The sequence below is a fragment of the Delphinapterus leucas genome, chromosome 16, assembly GCF_059928025.1.
Source record: "Delphinapterus leucas isolate spDelLeu-1000000601 "Yukka" chromosome 16, BTC_Dleu_Yukka2, whole genome shotgun sequence".
Taxonomy (NCBI): Eukaryota; Metazoa; Chordata; class Mammalia; order Artiodactyla; family Monodontidae; genus Delphinapterus; species Delphinapterus leucas.
In genome coordinates, this window is record NC_143144.1 from 32,182,882 (window position 1) to 32,202,614 (window position 19,733).

Here is a 19,733-nt window from a genome sequence, read left to right on the forward strand (position 1 = left end):
TGACAAAGTACGCCTGGCTGTAGCTCAAAGATTTCTCCATGCCAGGGACCTTGCACTCTTGCAAAGCGACCCCTCCCAGCTCAGCTCTTTTCCCACACAGCCAGCTGGCCTTCCTGTGATTTCTGCCCGCTGGGTCAGGTTGAATTGTGGGGGTTGCTTAGAATGACCATGCCTATCAGGGATTTGAAGACAAATTCCTATACCCTCAAGTCTACTCTTTCTCAGGTCAGTCCCAGCAAGGAAAGGGTAGGGCAGCCCCTTACTCATCACTGTCACACCCAGGTCATTCTCCTCTGGACCTGTGCTCACCAGCCCTCTAATAAGGAGAGCCCTATATCATGTTGGAACTGTTTATGTGCCTGACTCCCCCATGAGATGTGCTTTTTGAGGGTGGGGACCTCATCTTAATTCTCTTTGAATCTCTAGGACCCAGCCCTGGTTCTGGCCCAGAGGATGTCCTCGAGAGTAGCATAATAAAGTGGCCTTTGTAGTCAGACAGACTTGCATTCAAATCCCAGCTCTACTGCCTCTTAGTTGTGGGGTCTTAGGCAAAGCACTGTGCTTCTTTGAACCTCAGTTTCTTCATCTGTGAAATGGGTCTAATAGCATCAGCTACTACACAGGGCTGTTATTAGGATCAAATGGCATCGTGAATGGGGAATGCCAAGTCCTATAGCCGGTCTGCAGTGAGAAGCATGTGGAACTGAGAAGTGACCAGCATGTGTTCCCTGCTGCACCTGGGGGGCTGGAGCTGGACATGATCCTCGGGGAGTATCTGAGCAGCCTGAGAATTCTGAGCCTTTCACCTGCCTAGTCTTGGCACCATTCTCACTCTGCCTGGTGCCCCGCAGATGGCCGTCTCCCAGTGGAGTCGCCGGGTTGGAGAGGTCTGTAGGCAGCAGATGCAGACAGAATGGAGCAGACTTGAGCCCCGGCACTGATCACCGTGGTTTGACTGCATACACATCTCTAGACTTCAAGGCAAACATCTCTGGCCAAACCCACTGTGGAGATCCTAAATTGGCACCCTGTGGAGTGAGCTGTCTGATTATACAAAGGCAGTATTTCTGGTTTTCAAAAGAACTGCATAATTTAAAATGCATAAGACAAAAAGTGGGATTAAGGTGATCTGATAGGCTCTCCAGGCTGGGGTATCAATTATGCACACTCAACTCATAAAGCCTTATTTGTGAGATTCAGAATTTATTATCTGTCTGAAGCACTAATTACCAGGTTTCTCCCTTTTAGTCTTACAGGTCTCTTTTCAAATTTATTTTCTTGTTTTTTTCCCCCAACTGGGGCCAAATAACTCCTGTTCCTGAAAGGGAAACTGCCTACTTGGGAATGAACAGAGGGTGGTATTTGAGTTTGGCTTGGCCCATTCTGGGCACTCTGGTGAAGCAGGAAGGAGGGGAAGAGGATTCGGATGTATACATTTGAATAAGTGAGCTGTTTCCATTTTTAAATTTTGTCAAATTCATGTATGTTTATTGTTTAAGGAGGCAACTACTCCTGTATAGTATACTTTACTTTTCCTTTTGTTTTTCCCAGAGCTAGTGACTATCTTGTTCTTTTGCTGGCTTGCCTGTATATGTGATGGTCACTAATTCAACGCCAAAGTGTTTGCTGCCTGTGCCTTCTCCCAGGCTTTCACGTGCGTCAGACACTCCATCAATTTCATTGTCCTGAAATAGTGTCACCCAGACTCTCTGACCTGGGCCTTCAGAACTGGCAGTGCCCTGTGCCTGGCCATCGCCTCATCTTGCGGTCTTCCTTTACTACCATCCTAGGGATGCCCTTCCTATCTCTCCTTTGTCAGAGTTTCCTATATCTTCAGTATCCCTCTATTTTAGCTTACAACTTTGCTTTGTCAGAGCACATCCTCCAATAGCTTTTAAGAAAAAATCCACGAGAGGCAAAAATTTTGCCTTTTGGAAAATCACACTTGTTAGGTATTGAGAGTTGGCTCCTTTTTTTAAAATGTGAAAATTTTCACTATTATCTTTTGGTTTCCAGTGATGTGAAGGAGTCAATGTCATTCTGCTTCACAATTCTGAGTATATTACCTGCTTTTTTTTCCTTGTGAAAGCTTGAGAAAGCTTGTGGGCCCTTCTTGTCGCCAGAAGTCTAAAGGTTGACCTTCAGACTGTGCTGAAGTTCTATTTTTATCCATTGTGTTGAGCACTTAATGGAACTTTTAGTTTACAAACTCATGCCCTCTATTTCTGGGAATTTTTCCCAAATTATTTCTTGGATGACTTCCTTCCCTCTGTTTCTTTGGTTCTATCTTTCTGGGAACTCTTATAATTATATATATTAGACTTCCTGGATTGGTCCTCTAGCTTTATCATTTTTTCTTCCTTTTCCCTTTGTATTTTTGACCTCTTTTTTGAAATCTCTCTTCAGCTTTCAATCATTTTATTGAGTTTCACCACTCTTATACATTTAATTTTTAAAAAAATTTTATTGAAATATAATGATTTACAGTGTGCTAATTTCTGCTGTCCAGCAAAGTGATTCAGTTATACACATATATATTCCTTTCCATATTCTTTTCCATTATGGTTTATCACAGGATATTGCATATAGTTCTCTGTGCTATAGGAACAAGTTCTCCAGTAGGAACTTGTTGTTTATTTATACACTTAATTTTCAAATTATTCTCCATATTGCCCCTGAGTGATTGTGCTAAAACATAGATTTCATTGTATTGAAGCCTTCCATGGGTCTGTATTGCCTCAAGAAGTCCCTTATTTTTGGTGACCTACAGGCCCAGCCTGTTTCTCAAGTCCTATCACGTTAAGCCTCTGGGTAACCAAAGCTGCAGCGGTTCCAGCCAACTCACCACACTACACACACGAAGCAACCTCTGGCCTCCGTGCCTTTGCTCTGCTTCTGCCTAGGATTTTCTCACTTTGGCTGCTACCACCGTTGACCTTGGCTTGCCTTTCCCACTGGATTGTGAGGCCCCTGAGGTCAGGAGTTAAGGCATAGTCGCATCTATTCGCCCAGCACCTACCAAGCCCCTGGCCCGTGGTAGGTGTGTGTTCAATCAATACTTGAAGGTTCTTGATAAACACATGTGCTTGTTGAGTGTGCTCATGTGTAAACCTCTGGACTAGTCTCCAGGGATGATTCCAACACAATCCCTGCACTAGGGTGGTTACATAAGGTGGGGTGAGGACCCACCAGGGTGCTCATGTGTGCTCCTGCGTGGGCATGTGCGCGCACACACACACACACACACACACACACATCGTGTCTGTGCATGCAGACTGTGGTCAGTGTACTAGGATAGAGACACACACAGTGTGCAAGGAGAATTTCTGAGAAAAAAACCTTCCATCAAATCCAGTTAAATGAAACACCAAAGCCTCCGTAAGAGGTGTTGGAGTATTGCTTCTTTGGACAAGCATGTGGGCTTGGATGTTTCTGCCTGAGCCTCTGCCTCCCTAGGTGGGTCTCACCGTTTGGTCCTTGCTGCTGCCTCTCCAGGCTGCTCTGTCCCCCTCTCAAGGACAGGCTGAAACCATTTTCCATTTGCTTCAATGCTGAGCAGCAGGCTGGAGTTTCAAAAAGTCTTTCTCTGTAATAAATTGGGAAGAGCTGAATTCTCCCAGCTCAGGTTAACCTTGCCATGGTGGGGTCCATACTGTCCAAAGGGAGCCATATTTTAATAGTATTTATTTACGTATTGAGCACGTTCTGTGTGCCAGGCACTGTGCTAAGTGCTCCAAGCGTGTGATCTCATATGTGAGATCATTGCCCTCGCAACAGGGCTATGGGCTAGGCCTTGTTGTCATCGTTTTATACATGAGGAAACTGAAGTTCAGAGAAGTTAAGTGATCGGGTCAAGGTCACACAGGCCGAGAAGTCAGCCAGGACTCAGATGGAGGTCTGATGACTCCATTCTTTAACACAATAAGGAAGAAAACAAGAGAGAAGGTGGGCACAAAGGTTCTCATTTGGGACTCCTGTCTAGGGGCTCCCGGCAGTAAGCACCTCAGGGAACCAGGGTAGAGTGATGGGGCTATGGGGGTCCCTGTAGCTTTCATCCCTGAGCCAAGGCAAGGCAGAGGTGTGACCCTGGGAAATCACCATCTCTTCCTACTGCACAACTTGCAGGGTGTATTGGGGGGAGGGCATTGGTGAGGAGTGTGGTTGCCCCCAGCGGTTGCCTCATTTATGGCTGATGTTGTCAGGCAGGTGCAAAGGCAGCAGGAAGATTTAGTCATGCATCTTGAAGGTGGAAGGGGCCTCAGAGACTGTCCAGCCCGATCCCCTTGCCTCACTCCCCAGGAAGAAGTGACCTGCCCAGGGCCACCTGGTGAGTGGGGGCAGGGACTGGCCCACCCCAGGGCTCCTGTCAGGGCACTTCAGAGATGCTTCTTTGGCTCTGGAGGGTGAAGGACTCCACCAAGAACATGGCTCAGATTGCCCAGAGAGGACCAAGAACAAATGAAGATGAGCTGGGAGAGCAGGACGTGATTGCCACTTGTGTTTTTAAAAAAGAGGTGCCATTTGATCACTTTTTGTTCCTAAGAGCAGCTCCAGCAGCCAAGGAAGATGTGCCTGAGGAGGGCTTCATGGTGGAGACAGTCCTCATTTTTGAACCTTCTAAATAGACCCCAGTCTTGTCACTTAAATACTGCTGGGGCGTGGAGGGAGAGTGAATTGGCCCATCATTATGGGAAACAATTAGACATCATCCATAAAAGTCAGAGATGCTTACACCCTGTGTCCCACAAGTCTGTTCCGTGGAGTAGAACCTAGAAAATCTTGTGGCCATCCACGTATTCCGCGAGATGTGGATGAGAATGTCAACACAGCATTACCAGTGATAGTAAAATAGAAAGACATGACCCAGATGCCCATCACAGTAGAATGGATTAGTAACTCACCTGTGTTCATACCATGGAGAATGAGTGAATCACAGCTTCAGACAACCTGTTTATATCTCAGGAACAGAATGTTGAGTGAAAAGAGCAAGTCTCAGAGGAATACATGGAGTGTGATTTTATTTATAGGAAATTAAATCAAATGCAAAATTACTGTTTAGGGGTACAAACATATACTATAGTAAAATTATAAAGAAGAGCAAAGGAATGAGAAGAGCCAAGTTTCGGATGGTGCTGTGTGGTTACTGCTGTGGGGAGGGAAGGGACAGGGATCATGGAGGGATACAGGGGCCTAAAAGTGTGGTCAGTTCAGTGCATTCAGCTGGTGGTGGGTACATGGGTGAGTATATGAGTGAGTTGTAGGGTGATGGGTATATGGTTGGGTTATGGGTGTTCCTATTTTAAACTTACACGTATTTTATAATTGTTATTCTGTATTCCAATAAATAACAGATTTAAAGGGACAATTTTATGAAATCTAGGTAAACAAACAAACAAAAATTATAAATCACTCATTTTTTTCACCCCATGGCAATGAACACAGGTAACCTTTTGCTGTAGGTAACATTCTGGGCTTTTATTTACTTATTTTTGTTTGTTCATGCACTTGTCTCTACTTGTACCTGTGTCCATCCTGAGACAGAGCTGGGACCAGGGGGTAGACCTGCTGATTCCCCTTCCCCACCCCCAGAAGTTGTCTATGCAGAAGGGAATTTACTTCTTTGCAGTTGAATGGAGGAGATTTTGGAGATTTTTTTCCAGAGGGGTGGCACGTGGGTGGGACAAGAAGGGAGACCCCTGTCTGGCCTGAAGAATTGGGTTTTGGCCCAGGTGCGAGAGGGGATGGGGCAGAAGCTGACTGAGAAGCATTAATAAAAGTTGTGGTGAGACTCAGAGCTCAAGGAGGCCCGCTTTGGGGTCAGGTCCAACGCAGTGTCAGTGTGGTGCTAGAACTGAGTGGCAGTGTGGGATGCCGCCAGGGAGCAGTTCCCAAGGTGGGCAGTCTCCGCAGGAGAGCGGGTCAGGTTTGCTCCTGAGGACAGGTGAGGCACCTGCAGTGTTTCCCAGCAACAACTGGGGGAGGTTTGCAGAGGGAGGTGATAACACTTTGAAGTTATGCAGGTGGGAGCTCAGAGCCACCAGGATTTGAATATTAGTGCTAATACAACTACATTTATATGCACAGGGGTCATTAAATAATATTTGATTGAATAATTTTGAATGGTTGCCATAGTATTCTATTGTTTGGATGTATTGTGGCAAATTTACCTGTTCCCTTAATTAAGCTGTTTCTCTTTACAAGCAACCCTGCAATAAATATTTGTGAACATTTGTGATTATTTCCTAAGGAGACATTCCTGGAAATAGACTTACTGGGGCAATGGCTTTGCAAAATTTTAAGGCTTTTGATACAAATTGCTAAACTGTCCTCCACGATTGTGTGAATTTACACTCCCACCAGCCGTAAATCAAAGTACCTGTTTTCTTACACTCTTGCCAATACGAGATATTATTATATAAAAATATATTTTGCAAATTGAAGGGCCAAAAATCATAGTGTCTCATTTTCATTTGCATTTCTCTGGTTTCCAGAGAAGGTAAACTTTTTCATGTTTATTGGACGTTTATTTTGGGGCATTATTTGTTCATCTTTTGTCATTTTTTTTTCCGTCTGAGCATTCATATTTTTTCTAATGCAATTTGAAGGATTGTTTTTATGTTGAGGATATGTCTTTTTCTACCATATGATTTGCATTTTTCCAGTTTGTCTTTTACATTTTTATATGTTTTTTTGTTTTTTACTTTTATTTTGAAATACTCTCAGGCTTATCGAAAAGTTGCAAGTACAGTACAAAGACCTTTTTTTCCCCAGACCCTTTGGAGGGTAAGTTGTTGACCTGATGCCCATCATCCCTGGGTACTTTAGTGCGTATTCCCTACCAACAAGGACATTCTCCTACACGACCACAATACAACCATCAAAATCAGGAAGCTGGCCTTGTACATGGGTACAAGCTATTCTTCAGACATCATTCAACTTTTGCTGATTGTCCCAGTGTCGTTTGTAGCAGAAGGATCCAGTTCAGAATCATGTATTTCACTTAGTTGTCGTGTCTCTTTATTCTTCTCAGTTCCTTAGGCTTTCATGACCTTCACACTGTTGAAAAACCCAGGCCAGTTGTTTTGTTGAATATCCATCGACGTGCGTTTTCTCATGTTTCCTCTTGTTTGCTCTGGCTTATGCATATTGGGCAGGACATCAGAAGTGATGCGGAGTTCTCGCTGCATCCCATCAGCTCACGTATGATTTGGATTGCTCTCATTACGGAGTGAAGCTTTGACCACTTGATCAAGGCGGTGTCTGCCAGGTTTCCCCATTGTAAAATTACCTTTCCACTTTGTAATTAGTACATGTTTTGTGGGGAGATATTTTGAGACTATGTAAATATCTTGTTCTTCAAACTTTCAATTTATTCATTTGTATATTTTTATCATATAAACTCATGGGCTTCTGTTTTATGCAATGGTCTATAATCCATTAATGTCATTGTTTATTCTGATGCTCCAGTTGTCCTCGGCTTGGCCAGTAGGTGCCCCTTCAAGTGGGTTCTGTGTCTTTTTGATTTTGTCCCCATCATTCTTTGAGTACTTCCTTGTTTGCTGGCAAGCCAAGGTGTTCCTTCTCAGCCCTGGAATCAGCCATTTCTTGAAGGAACCCTGGCACCTTTTAGTGGAGAATAGTATTTGGAAGCCAAAACCTGGGTCCTAGGTGTGCTCATTACCACTGGGGTGTCACTTCTCCCAGTTTTCTTTCAGGGACATAAACATGTAAGCATACATTCACACATTTACATCTACAGCTGTTATATCTATATTTATATCTATATATCTACATATGTTGAAAACATATATATGTTCCTAAAACCATGAGTTTAAGGTCTCAGATTCCAACCATACACCATGGGGTACATCCTAGCTTTCTCTCTCTCCATTGTTGTAACTGTCTTCTATGACGTGAGAAACCTGGCTCCCATCCCATCATCTACAATATGTTTCGTTGTTTTATCAATACTTTGTATGTAACCAATTTCCCATCACTGTCACTGCCTAGCACACCCCCCCTCCCTCTCAGTGCAGATGCCTTCTCATCCTGTTGAGGCTCCAGCACCACATGCTGGCCCACCCCTCTGCATGGCTATCTCCTCACTCTACTCAGGCTGTGATAACCCATTCTGGGCTGTCCTCCACTCTTCAGATGCTCTCCTCACCCCACTTGGGCTCTGACATCCCACATAGGCCACCTGCCCTCACATACGCCCCCTTCACTGCATGTGAGCTCTGACACCCCCACTGGGCCACATCCCACTCTCAGGCGTGCCCCCTTTGCCCTGTTCAGACTTCGAGACCCCTTGTTGCCCCCTGACACCCCATCGTTGCCCACCTTGTATGGATGCCTACCTTGCTTGACCCCACTAATGGTTTTGGCCTAAGTTGTTCTGGAAGAGAAGGGAAGCGTGTACATGGTATATTTTGATGTACGAAAGTTTAACGTTTTAAAGAAAGTGAATCTCTGGGCCATTTTCTTTATGTTTTCTCAATTTAGTGCTGTGCGTAGGCCTTACCCAGTCATCTTGGCCTGGGTTGCCCAAAAGCAGAACTTGTGACAGGGTTCACATGCAGTTTATTTTGATAAATGATCCCAGGGAAGAGGAGTGGGAGGCTGGAAAGAGTGAAACAGGGAAGGAGGGGAAGCCAAAACAAGGGAAGTGGAGGTTCAGTCCTGCTGGTTCTCTATAGGAACTGAGTGCAACGTGCCCCAAAATTGTCTCCCTGAGGCTTTTATCTCCCAAAGCCAGGTGTTGCCCTAGGGGGTGTTAAATCCCTTGCACTTCCAGGTTTGTACAACACCAGAATGGCTGAGTGGGCTAATGCCAGGGCCCCCCAGGGCTGTGTCAGAGAAGCTGAGGAGAGAAAGAGAGAGCAAGAGAGTGAGAGAGAGAGATGGTGTAGCTGAGGTGAGGGGTTGGCACACCACACCTAGTATAGTGGCTGCTACAGCTATAGCCAGAGCAAAAGTGGGCTGAGAGGATGTGAGAAGAGGCATAAAAGACGTCTGGCACACAATCCAAAGATAATATAAGCATTAATCTGCATTTTCTCTTAATATGGTTGATTTTTTATTTTAATGTTTAACCTATCTTGAATTTATTGTGAAGTATGGTGTGAGGTAGGGATAGAATTTAAATTTGTTCCCTGATGGGTTGATCAATATCCCAAACCATAATTTACTGGATATTCCATATTTTTCCACAACCATATGGAATTCTGTCTTAAAAGTATATATTAAAATTTCAAATCTGCCGAGTCTGTTTCATTGCTCTGTCTGCCAGTTTCTTTGCTGGTACCACACTGTTTTAATTGTTGTAGGTTTAGCATTCATTTTAATATCTATGGTGCAAATATCCCTTTAATGATGTTCTTTTTCAGAAATTTATAAATGACTGGCTTAGAGGAACTTTTAAATTATTGCATTTCAATTCCTTTTCACCTTCCCCTGGGGGAAAAGCCCCCTACTTGTACATTCTTCAGCTAAGTAGCAAACCGTTGTTTCACAGATGGCCAGAAGATATTAAAGCAGGAGACATAAAGAGACAGATGGTATATTTGCACTCACGATGCTGCCTGCCTGTTAAATATACCTTCATAGCAGTCCTGTGACTTTAGGAATAGGTGGTCATTACATAGACCACAAGTACAGGCTTAAAAAGGTTTTGCCCAGGGTCACACAGTAAGTATCAGAACAGTACAATAATGCAGTTTTGTATTCAGAAGGGTCTCTAGAAAGAGCGTCAATCTAGGAATCAGGGCTGAAGTCTGTGCTTCTAATGGGAAATCTTTGGTCCTGATATGTATGTTTAAATCGAAGCACGATTTTAACTGAGGCTCCAGAAAGGCCTTCATAGGAATAAGGGGTGTGAGATATTAGAACAAAAAATAATGGGGCATCTTCTGTGAGGGTCTTCAAATAGAGAATCTGCTTCTAAAGACCATGCCCCCGGGACTTCCCTGGTGGTCAAGTGGTAAAGAATCTGCCTTCCAATGCAGGGGACACGGGTTCGATCCCTGGTTGGGGAACTGAGATCCCACATGTGGCGGGGCAACTAAGCCCACACGCCACAACTACTGAGCTTGTGCACCTCAACGAGAGAGCCTGCGTGCCGCAAACTACAGAGCCCATGCACTCTGGAACCTGCACGCCACAACTACAGAGACCAGGTGCCCTGGAGCCCATGCTCCGCAACGAAAGATCCCACATGCTGCAACTAAGACCCAGTGCAGCCAAAATAAATAAATAAAATTAAAAAATAAATATTAAAAAAATAAAATAAAGACCATGTCCCAGACACAAAGAACCAGTCCTCCTCCCCATTCTTTTAGCCCCCCACCTCTGGCCATGCTGATGGCTGATGCTTTGGTTGGCAGCCACCGCTGGCATCCACAGTGCTGTCCACCACTGGCCTGCCTGGACCTCAGTGCTTGCAGTCTCTTTGGCCCATTTATATCCTCTCAGGCTTGTAGCTTGTTCTCCAGTATGGCCTGAGTTGGTCCTTCTGTACTGCCTATCCAGATCCTTCCCAGCCTGGGCCATCTCATCTCTGCAAAAGCACCTTGGGAACAAAGATATACAAATAGAAAAGAGATGATTTCCTTTGGTGAAGTTGTCCCTGCTCCCTAAGACACTGCTCTATTTTTTTGTAAATTTCACTGTCCTAAAGAAACAGGATGCTACTTGTTTCTCGGTGGTGAGAAGAAAACATGACTGAATGCCTCCTTTGTGCCAGGCATTTGATGGGTCACCACATATAATCTTCCCAGCAATTCTATCTCCACTTTACAGATGAGCAGACTGAGGCCCCAGGGCTTATGGAACTTGTACTAAGTCATGTGGAACATTAACGGTGAAGCCAGGGCAAAAACCCAGGTCTATCTGACTCCAAGTCCACAAATGTGGGTGTTGGCATCCTACTGTGTGCCAGGCACTGTGCTTTCGGTCCATAGCTACCTCTTTATTGCCAAAGATTTGAGCAGATCAGCTGAGGGCATTTTTTGCTAGTTCTCCATTTTTCTTTGAGCCATTCTCGTTTTAAGCACATTGTGTGTAGACTTTCAGAGTCTGATATCTTGAGCTGGGCATGTTTGGAAAGTTGCAGAACAGTGGATGTACAAAGGCCATGTGCGATGGAGTCCTATCTGTTGGGCCAGTCGAACCTCCTGTATCTGCTGCTTTCATTTTCCTTTGGCTCCGGAAAGGATGGTTTGGTTTTGCAAATGAAGACTGAGGACTTTTGCCAGCTTGCTAACTGCCTTGCCCTCATCAAATGTGTCAGACTCACAGAACATGGCTCCCCAGCTGTGGGCCCATGGTTGTGAGAGTGCCTGAATAGAAAACCACTCATTTCCCTTCGCAAGAGAGGCGCCCAAAGCAGATATTTCACTGTATTCCGATTTAGCCAAGGGAAGCCAGAACATGGATGCTGTTGCCAAGGAAACCACCTCCTTCCTCCCCGTATGCTGTGCATACGTGTATCACTTCATCTCTCCCCTCTCCAAGGTAATATCATAGCCCCGTGCTTGGGGAAGGGTTTTTAAAAAGACATATAAAACCTCTTAGCATCGAGAAGATTCATTAAATGATCTCACTCCAGAGGAGCTTAAATTATTCTTTTTAGACCCTTTCATGCCGAGGATGGGGAAATGGCTGAGTCAATGCTATCTCTCATAGCCCAGCTTGGTGTCTTGGTGGAAACAGTTTTCAGAAATAAACAAATCAGGGTGCAGAAGCTTAGACAGGGAGAGTGTGTGTGTAATAATAACGAGGCTGTCATGTAGCTGTAATGTCACCGGCTAATCCCTCCGAGTAGATCTGCCGAGACCGCCTTGATCCGCAGGCCTCCTGGGCGCGAGGCTGCATTTCACGGGGCAGGCTTCAAAGTGCAGACAAGAGAGGGTCTCTGTTGCAAGGCCACCTGTCAAAGGTCCCTGTGTTGGGAAGTGCGTAGGGATTTCTTGTGCCCAGTCTGTTCTCGGGTCCAAGCTGGGGACTGTTTCTGCCCTCACTCCAGCGTCTGGGCTCAGTCCGTCTTCCTCCACCTGACCACCCTCCTCATCCCCACCTGCCCCAATTCTGTGTGTTTAAATAGGTGCAAGTCGCCCCCATGCCTCACAAATGAAAAGGCAAACTGGGCTCTGTTCTTGCTAATCATCTGGGAGTTCCGTGTGTTGCCCTGATTTCACGCCGCCTTCTCTCAGCTCTTTCTGGCTCCTGGTACTCAGATCCCCTCCTGCCCATTGGATGAGTAGGTTCAGTTTGGCTTCCTTTGTTCAGTGAATGGCACTAGCCAAGGATATTGGCATATATTAGTGGTTCCCAATATGGGGCAACCTTATCCCCCAGGAGACATCGTGTGAAGGCATTTTTAGTTGTTACGTCTGGGAGCAGATAACACTGGCATGTAGTGGTTTGAGGCCAGGGATGCTGCTAAACACCCTACAATGCACAGGACAGCCCCCTACAGCAAGAATTATCCAGCCCCAAATATCAGTAGTGCTGAGGTTGAGAAACACCGGCTTATACTTATTCTCTTTGCTCATTCATTTAATAAATATATATTCATTGAGTACCTACTGTGCACCGGGCTCTAAGCCAAGGACCTGGGGACATGAGTTAAACAAGATGGACGTACATCTGTTTACTTTCTCACTTAGAGCCAGCTGGGTGAAGTTAAACAAATAATTATACAACCAAATTATTTAAGTGCAGCTGGGATGCTGATAGCAGAACAGGCTTGGATCGCCTGCCCCAGTTCTGAGCCCGGCCTGATGCCCCAGCCCATCCTGCCCTGGCTCCTGTGCGGTATGGACGTCCGCTTCATCCCCCCACGGCCACCCCACCAGCTGACCCCACGGCTTCTTTCCTGGACAAGCCATGGGCTTTTGTAGTTTAACTGCGTTGTTGCTGATCACTGCAGAACAGTTAGGGGACAAGGGAAAGAACAACTCTGAGATGTCACAAAAGTTCCAGGACTTGGTCATCTTCTGAAGCCCCAATCCCTGACCTGCCTCTCCTGAGTGATGTCTAGGACGGCAAACAGAAGCCTCCTCCAACTTCATGCTCTGCTTTCTTTCTAGGTGGGACTTACCAATCCCTACCTCTCACGCTTCCTCTCACCCGCCCCCTTCTCTGATAGGCTTATTTAGTACCATGCAGTCCTTTGGGGTTAGGAGCATGGACTTTGGAACCAGCCGACCTGCGTTTGAATCCCACCTCCACCACTTACTAGCTCTGTGACCTTGGACAAGTTGCTTAGCCTCTCTGTGCCTCAGTTTATTTTTCTGTAAAATGGAGATAATAGTAATATATATCTTGTAAGGTTTTCAGGAGGGTTAAATGAGGTAGTGTATGTGGAGTCCTTGATTCACAGTAAGTGCCATTTATGTTTTGCTATCATTATTACTGTTTCCCCAGCATGCTGGCCTGATGATGCAAACAAAGGCAGATGTTTCTGACTGGGCTGAGAGGCTTATGTGTGTTGTCCCATTGAACCCTCCAGTAATGCTGAAGAAGTTGGAGCATATCAAGTCACCTGCTCAGAGTCCCACACTGGGAGGTGACAGCACCAGGGCTGGTGCTCTGTCTGCCTTTAAAGCGCATGCCATGTATCCTATGTATAGTTGCTCCTGGCCTGTTTGGGAAACTCCACAGTACAGTGTCCGAGAAATGCCAACACAGGCTCCCACCTGGGTGACCAACGTCAGCAGAGGGGCTTTGCCGGCTGGGAGGAACCTACATTGCTTCTGTCTGGGTGGGCTGGTGTGGGCCTGGGTCATCTGCTACGGGGTGGTGGGACTCCAGGTACCCTGGGGGCTGCCAGCTGCCCCCGTGCCCATGAGGCACCTCCTGGGAGGCTGGTGATGGTGTGGGGGTCACAGCCCTGTGCAGACAGTTCTTTCTGCTCTGCCTTTTCCTCCCCTACCCACCTGCTAATCTCGTTTCGACACACAAGCCTCCCCCTGCACTCCCCGCTCCCCTCCTCAATCCCTTCCCTGCGTTTGTACTTTATGATGCGGGACTTCGGTGAGGAAACTCATTAGAGTCATTATTCTGTGTGTAGAAATGTGTCTTTCATCCCATTCATATTTCATGTTCCTCCCACTTGATCTTTTGACGCTCTTTGATTCCTGATATTACACGGCACACACACACAGCTCTTGTTGGGGTTCGTTCTTTCTGTGGAGTTGTCATTATTGCTCTCTGTGTGAGGAGTGCTCCTTGTTATGTATTTATTAATTTCTTAAAAAGATTTTGGGATTGACACTGTCTGATGCTCTTGACTTTGATTGCAGGGGTAGGTAGCATTGTGATAGGAGGAGATGTGAGGACAGAGGACAAAGGTCTAGAGTCCTGTCCCCATGTTCCCTTTCCTTTCTAGAGGCCAGGCGTCCATCTGTGAAATGGGCAGATCCATACCCCGTCGCCTAGTCCAACCCCTGCATGTGGCATCAAGTGGGCTTTTTTGGGTATTAGCATATGGTTTAAATGCCGTCTAACTTAGGGTAAAAGGAATATTTGGGAGGAGTCAGGGCCACCCACAGACCCACAGAAAAGGCTGAAGAATCAGCCCTGATGGGGCAGAGCAGGGCAGCTCTGGGGACATAGGAGCAGGGTCCCAGCCTGTCTCTTTAGGCTCCATGGGTGGGTGGAAGGAGATCTAAAGGCTGTCAGTTGTTCTCCTCTCAGCTCAAGGTTCAAATTGCAGGGAGGGAGCGTGGGATCAGCTCAGCTTGGGTCACATGCCCAAGGAGAAGGTAGGGTGTTTTGACTGACAGTTGTATTAAGATTTCATCCAGTCAGGGCAAGGGGTTCCCCAAAGTAAGAGGTTGTTTGCAGAAGGAGGTAATGGATTCTGAGTATGTAGAACAACAGATGCCCATTACACAGTCCAAACAGTGGAGGTGGCATGACCACTAGACAAAGGGAGGAAGAAGCAGGCCTTTCTGTCTCTAAATCTGTGACCAAGAGACATATTTCTGGAGCTCAGAGATTGCCTTCTAATTCAGGGGCTGGCAGACTTTCCCCAGAAAGGGCTAGACAGTGACTATTTTTGGCTTTCTGGGCCATATGGTTTCTGCCACAAGGACTCAACTCTGCCAAGACCTGAAAGCAGCCATAGGCAAGATGTGAATGAATGGTTCTGGCCATGTTTCAATAAAGTTTTATTTATAAGAACAAGCAGCATGTCCTGGACTGGGCCTTCAGATCAAAGTTGTTCTAGTAGGTTGCTCTCATTTCATGGAGGAGAAGCTCCCTCTCAGCTTTAGCAACCCTTGTATTTCTGACTGTGGTTCTCCAACTCAGCTCTGCTTCAGGATACCCCAAGGAGCCTGTCGAGAACACAGATGCCTGGGACCCCCTCAGACTTCTAAATCAGAATCTTCGAGATAGGCCTGGGGTCTGCATTTTTTAACATGTGCCCTAGGTGATTCTGACCTATGTGTGCAGTGTTGTGAACTGATATAAGATGCAGTTGAGGAGACAAGATCATCTTCCGTGAACCACAGGAGCAGTAGATGAGATAAGGTGGGCTTAGTAGCTGAGAGGAGGGAGGCTCCTGAGAGCTGGGGGAGAGTGTGTGCAGGGCAGGCTTCGTGGAGGAGGGCCCTCGCTGGCCCCGAGGGAAGTCTGAGCTGTCACAGCACTAACCTGGCTTTTTCTAGCTGTCAGTCTCTTTCCCCATCCTGTACTCTGCTATTAATTAGCCAGGAAGGAAGTTTATTAAAAGTCAGGGGCTAAACCTGAGACATGTGGTTCCCTCCTCCACAGCAGTGAGGTCTATGAACAGTTTTTTGTTTTCCTCATTCTGAAAGGGCCACAGCCGTAGCCCAGCCTCACTTCTCTGTCTTCCTCCAAGGCTCCTCTTTCCCTTCCGTTTGTGTCCTGCTCCCTACAGACCTGCTTTCTCACAACCCCCTTTCTCCTTTGCCCCAGAACACCCACCTGTGGCTCTTCCTGATCGTGACCATGTCTGGCAAACTCAGCTCCTTCTTGCTGTAATTGCTAATAGGACTAAGAGCCCTGGGAGTGGCTCTCTCCCATCTTTATCCTCTTTCCATGTTTTCTTCTCCCCAAAACACCAACCCCTAAAACCTTTGGGGTCTCTTCTGTTGGCGGGGAGAGTGCACTCTGTAGGTGCTAGCAAAGCAGCTTCAGCCACAAGGAGGAGAATGGGCTGTTGCTCCTGGGGTGTGGCCTGGACCCAGAAGGCCTCTGGTCCTCACTGCCTCCCCTTGGTCCAGACAGGGAGCTCTGCTCATTACAATAGTAGGCATCTGTTGTCTGCCCCGTATTCATCTCCTTCTGGCAATAGAACACTCTTTTCCTTGGAAATCTACTCCATCCCCACTCTGAGTCCACGTGCATGGATGTGATAACTCCAGAGTGTGCATGTGACCTAGGCCTGGCAAATCAGTGCATCAGGTTCTCCCTGGCACTATAATTGGTCCAGGGCAAAGTTAGTCCAATGTTGGCATTCTTGTGGAGTTGTGGCGAGGAGAGCTCGCTCTTTCGGGATTGGGGCTGTGATGCTGTCAACCTGGAGCTTTTGGAATCCCACATGTAGAGAGAGTGTGCCTGAGAGTGAACACCGCTCAGAGGAAAACAAAGCCTGGAGACAGACCAGAGAGAGAATCAAAGAGCAAGAGAGCAAACAGAGGTCCAGAGGGTGTGGTTTGAGCTTCTGGATCCAGCTGTACCTGAAGCCAGAACACTGTTTGTAGACTTTTCTGCTATCTGAGTCTCACGATCTCTTTTTGGATTAAGCTGATTTATGCTGAAACTCAGTCTTGATTGATAGTTTACTTGATACTGGCAGGGTGGGTCCCTCAACAGGGAGGTCTGAGCTGCAGGCAGACTACCTAGTCAGCTGTGAGCTCCTTATGGTCCTGGAAGAACAGCCCAGATGAATGCTCACCAGAACAGGTACAAAACAGGTAATTATAACAGGGTTCATCATAAGCCTGTTACACTCTGAAAGCTTTGTCAGAACGGGCACACGTCCATTCCTGTCCCCATCCACGCCCCTCTTGCAGCACCTAGCAAGGTCCTCAGGAAATGTGTTGATTGTCCGGCTGACCCAGGGGCAGCACAGCCCTCCTCACTACCACCCAGTCACCTGAACACCCTCCTCCCACCCGTCTCCTTAGTATCACTCCACCCACCCGGTCTCCAAGCTAGAAGCCTGGCCTCCTTGCTCTCCTCGGTATGGCTCCAGCCTCTCCCCACTTGGCTGTCTCCACTACCACCGAGCTCAACCTTTCCCAGGAGGAAGCCATGTGGCCTTGATGTGGCCGGCTGCATTTGACACCCACCTCGGGTGGCCTCAGTTCCCTTACCTGTGAAGGGGGATGAGGCAGTACCCTAAAAATGTGAAGTGTTCCCAAGAATTTGAATGCGGGGGGATACAATGGCCCTCTGACCACTCAACCAAGACATTAACCCATAAAATGGAGCAAAGCAAAGCAAAGACACAGATTCCCTTTCAAGAGGCAGTGGGCCAGGAGAGCTTGGAAATTACTGACTGCATGTGTGTGAAGGCGGTGCTTCCAGAAAGGAGCCTTATAAGCCCATAGGAACAGAGGAAATAGGGTGTCCCCGGGGCACATGTTGGAGGGCCCAGGATGGCTGCACCGGACCTCTGTCATGAAGAAGGCCTTATCAGAGCCTGGTGCCACTGGCTCCCCTCTGTTGCCGGTCCTTGGGGAGAGAATGTGCTGGTCAGACAGCAGAGCCATCTGCAAACAATGCTTGGGTTTTGGTCATCATCCTTGGGAGCTGTGAGTCAGCATCCTGGAGTCTGTCGAGCCTGGGTGCTGATGACTCTGCGTTTCTGGTTTGCAGGTCTGGGTCAGGCCCTGGCCCGGGGTTCTCAAGGTTGGGAGGTTATCAGTGTAACCGGTGGGCTCCACACCAGAGATTCTGATAGATGAGTTTGGGGTGGGGCAGGCCTTTCCATTAAACAGCTCCTCATGAGGCTCTAAGCATAAGGAAGGGGAGACCGGCTGCCAGACTCAGTGACCACACTGCTCCAGGCCACTGGAACCCACCGGAACGTCCAGCCTCCATGGAACCCCCCCACACTGGTGCTGCTGGTTGGCTTCTGGGTTCACTTGAGGGATTTCCCCAGAGCCATTTTAATTCACCCAAGGTCCTGTGCAGGCTTTGCTGAAATTAACCATGCAGCACCAGGCGCTCGAGAAGGAAAAAATGAGCTCTCTATTTGGAAGTTGTGAACAGAGTGGGAAAGGATGTGCCAGAAGTTGCCTCTCCTCCGAATCTTCCACCTCTGGACCCGTGGTTGGGTGTTGTACCATCTGGGCGTTTCTCCCCACAATGGGCGTGACTTACGGTAGATACCATTGCCATGATCCTCTGCGCATCAGGATTTGGCTGGGATGACCCCTGTTTGCAGTGACTTGGCTTTCTGGAACTGCGGAGGTTGTGAGTTGTCTCTCTGAAGCATTTCTGAGTGACTAGGGCCGAGTACAGAAGCAGCACCCCTACTCCTGTGCTCCGGAGTGGCGAGTCCTCCTCTGGCCTCTCTCCTAAGACTGCTGGATCAGGGGTGGTGTCACTCATCTGGGCCCTCCTAGGAGCTAACCGGAGAAGCAAAAGTCTATTCACTATGGGCTCTATTACTTTATGTGACTTAGAAGCTCACAAGTATGGTGATTGTAGAAAGTAGAACATTTTTCTGGCTAGGCTCTATTGATCTGGACAGAATCATCTCAACTGCACAATACATTTTGAGCCGGCGTATGCTCACTATCAGAGCCGTGGACATCATTAGTATTGCCTCACCCTATCGCTTTTTTCCCTCCGCAAATCTCTGCTACCACCTCCACCTCACTCTCTATTTGCAGTTAATCCCATGTCCTGCTTTGCAGAGAAAATAGAAGATGTCAGTTGGCAGTGGCAATTAAATTTTCAGACATCGTCCACCATCCTGTCTTTGTTCTCCAGACCTTTTTCAACCAAGGCTAATGCCACCACTTTCTGCTGTCTTAAGGGCCCCTCGTTGCTCTGCCTTCATGCTCTCCCTTTACTGAACTATTCCATCAGCATTTAGCTATGTTTGTCTTCTCCATATCCACAGTGGGGCTCTTCTGCTTCATCCACCCCTCCCCACTCTCAGCTCTGTCTTCTCCTCCTGGTCTCCATGCACAGCCAGACTTACTGAGAGAATAGCCTACACTCCACACATTTTGATTTTGTGCTTTTCATGCAGGCTCAGGAATCTGCATTTTACAAACCCTCCTGGCCATCTGATGCATGTGGTCTTTGGACTACATTTTGCAATCATTGGCGGTCCTTGGCTTGAGCCTGTTCACTCTTCACCATTTGCATTTCTTTTGAAATCTCATCTGGCTCAAGGCATCGGCTACCACCTGGGGCCCACTTTTCTGTCTCCAGCCCAGTCGTTGCTCTTGAGTTTCAGAACCACATTATCCAACTACCTCTGTGAGGATTTTCCAAAGATACTTGAAACGTTCAAAGCAGGACCTCTCATCTTCTCCAAGCCTGTCTGTCCCCACGCTCCCCATCTCTGTCCCTGGCACCATTAGCCACCCAGTTACCCAAGTGAGAAACCTCAGCTCCCCTTTCCTCACGGCCCCTTGCCAAAGACCCAATCGATTTCCAAGTCCCGTACACTAATTCCTAAATAGGTCTTAAATTCACCAGTTGCTCTTCGTTCCCATTGCCACTGGCCTGTCCAGGGC

At 47.2% G+C, this 19,733-nt stretch overlaps 1 long non-coding RNA gene across 1 annotated transcript in view; it reads left to right on the plus strand.

Annotated features, from left to right (window-relative positions):
* LOC111183552 (uncharacterized) overlaps positions 1 to 19,733 on the plus strand; it is a 430,485-nt gene that overhangs the window by 70,144 nt on the left and 340,608 nt on the right. The window lies entirely within an intron of this gene.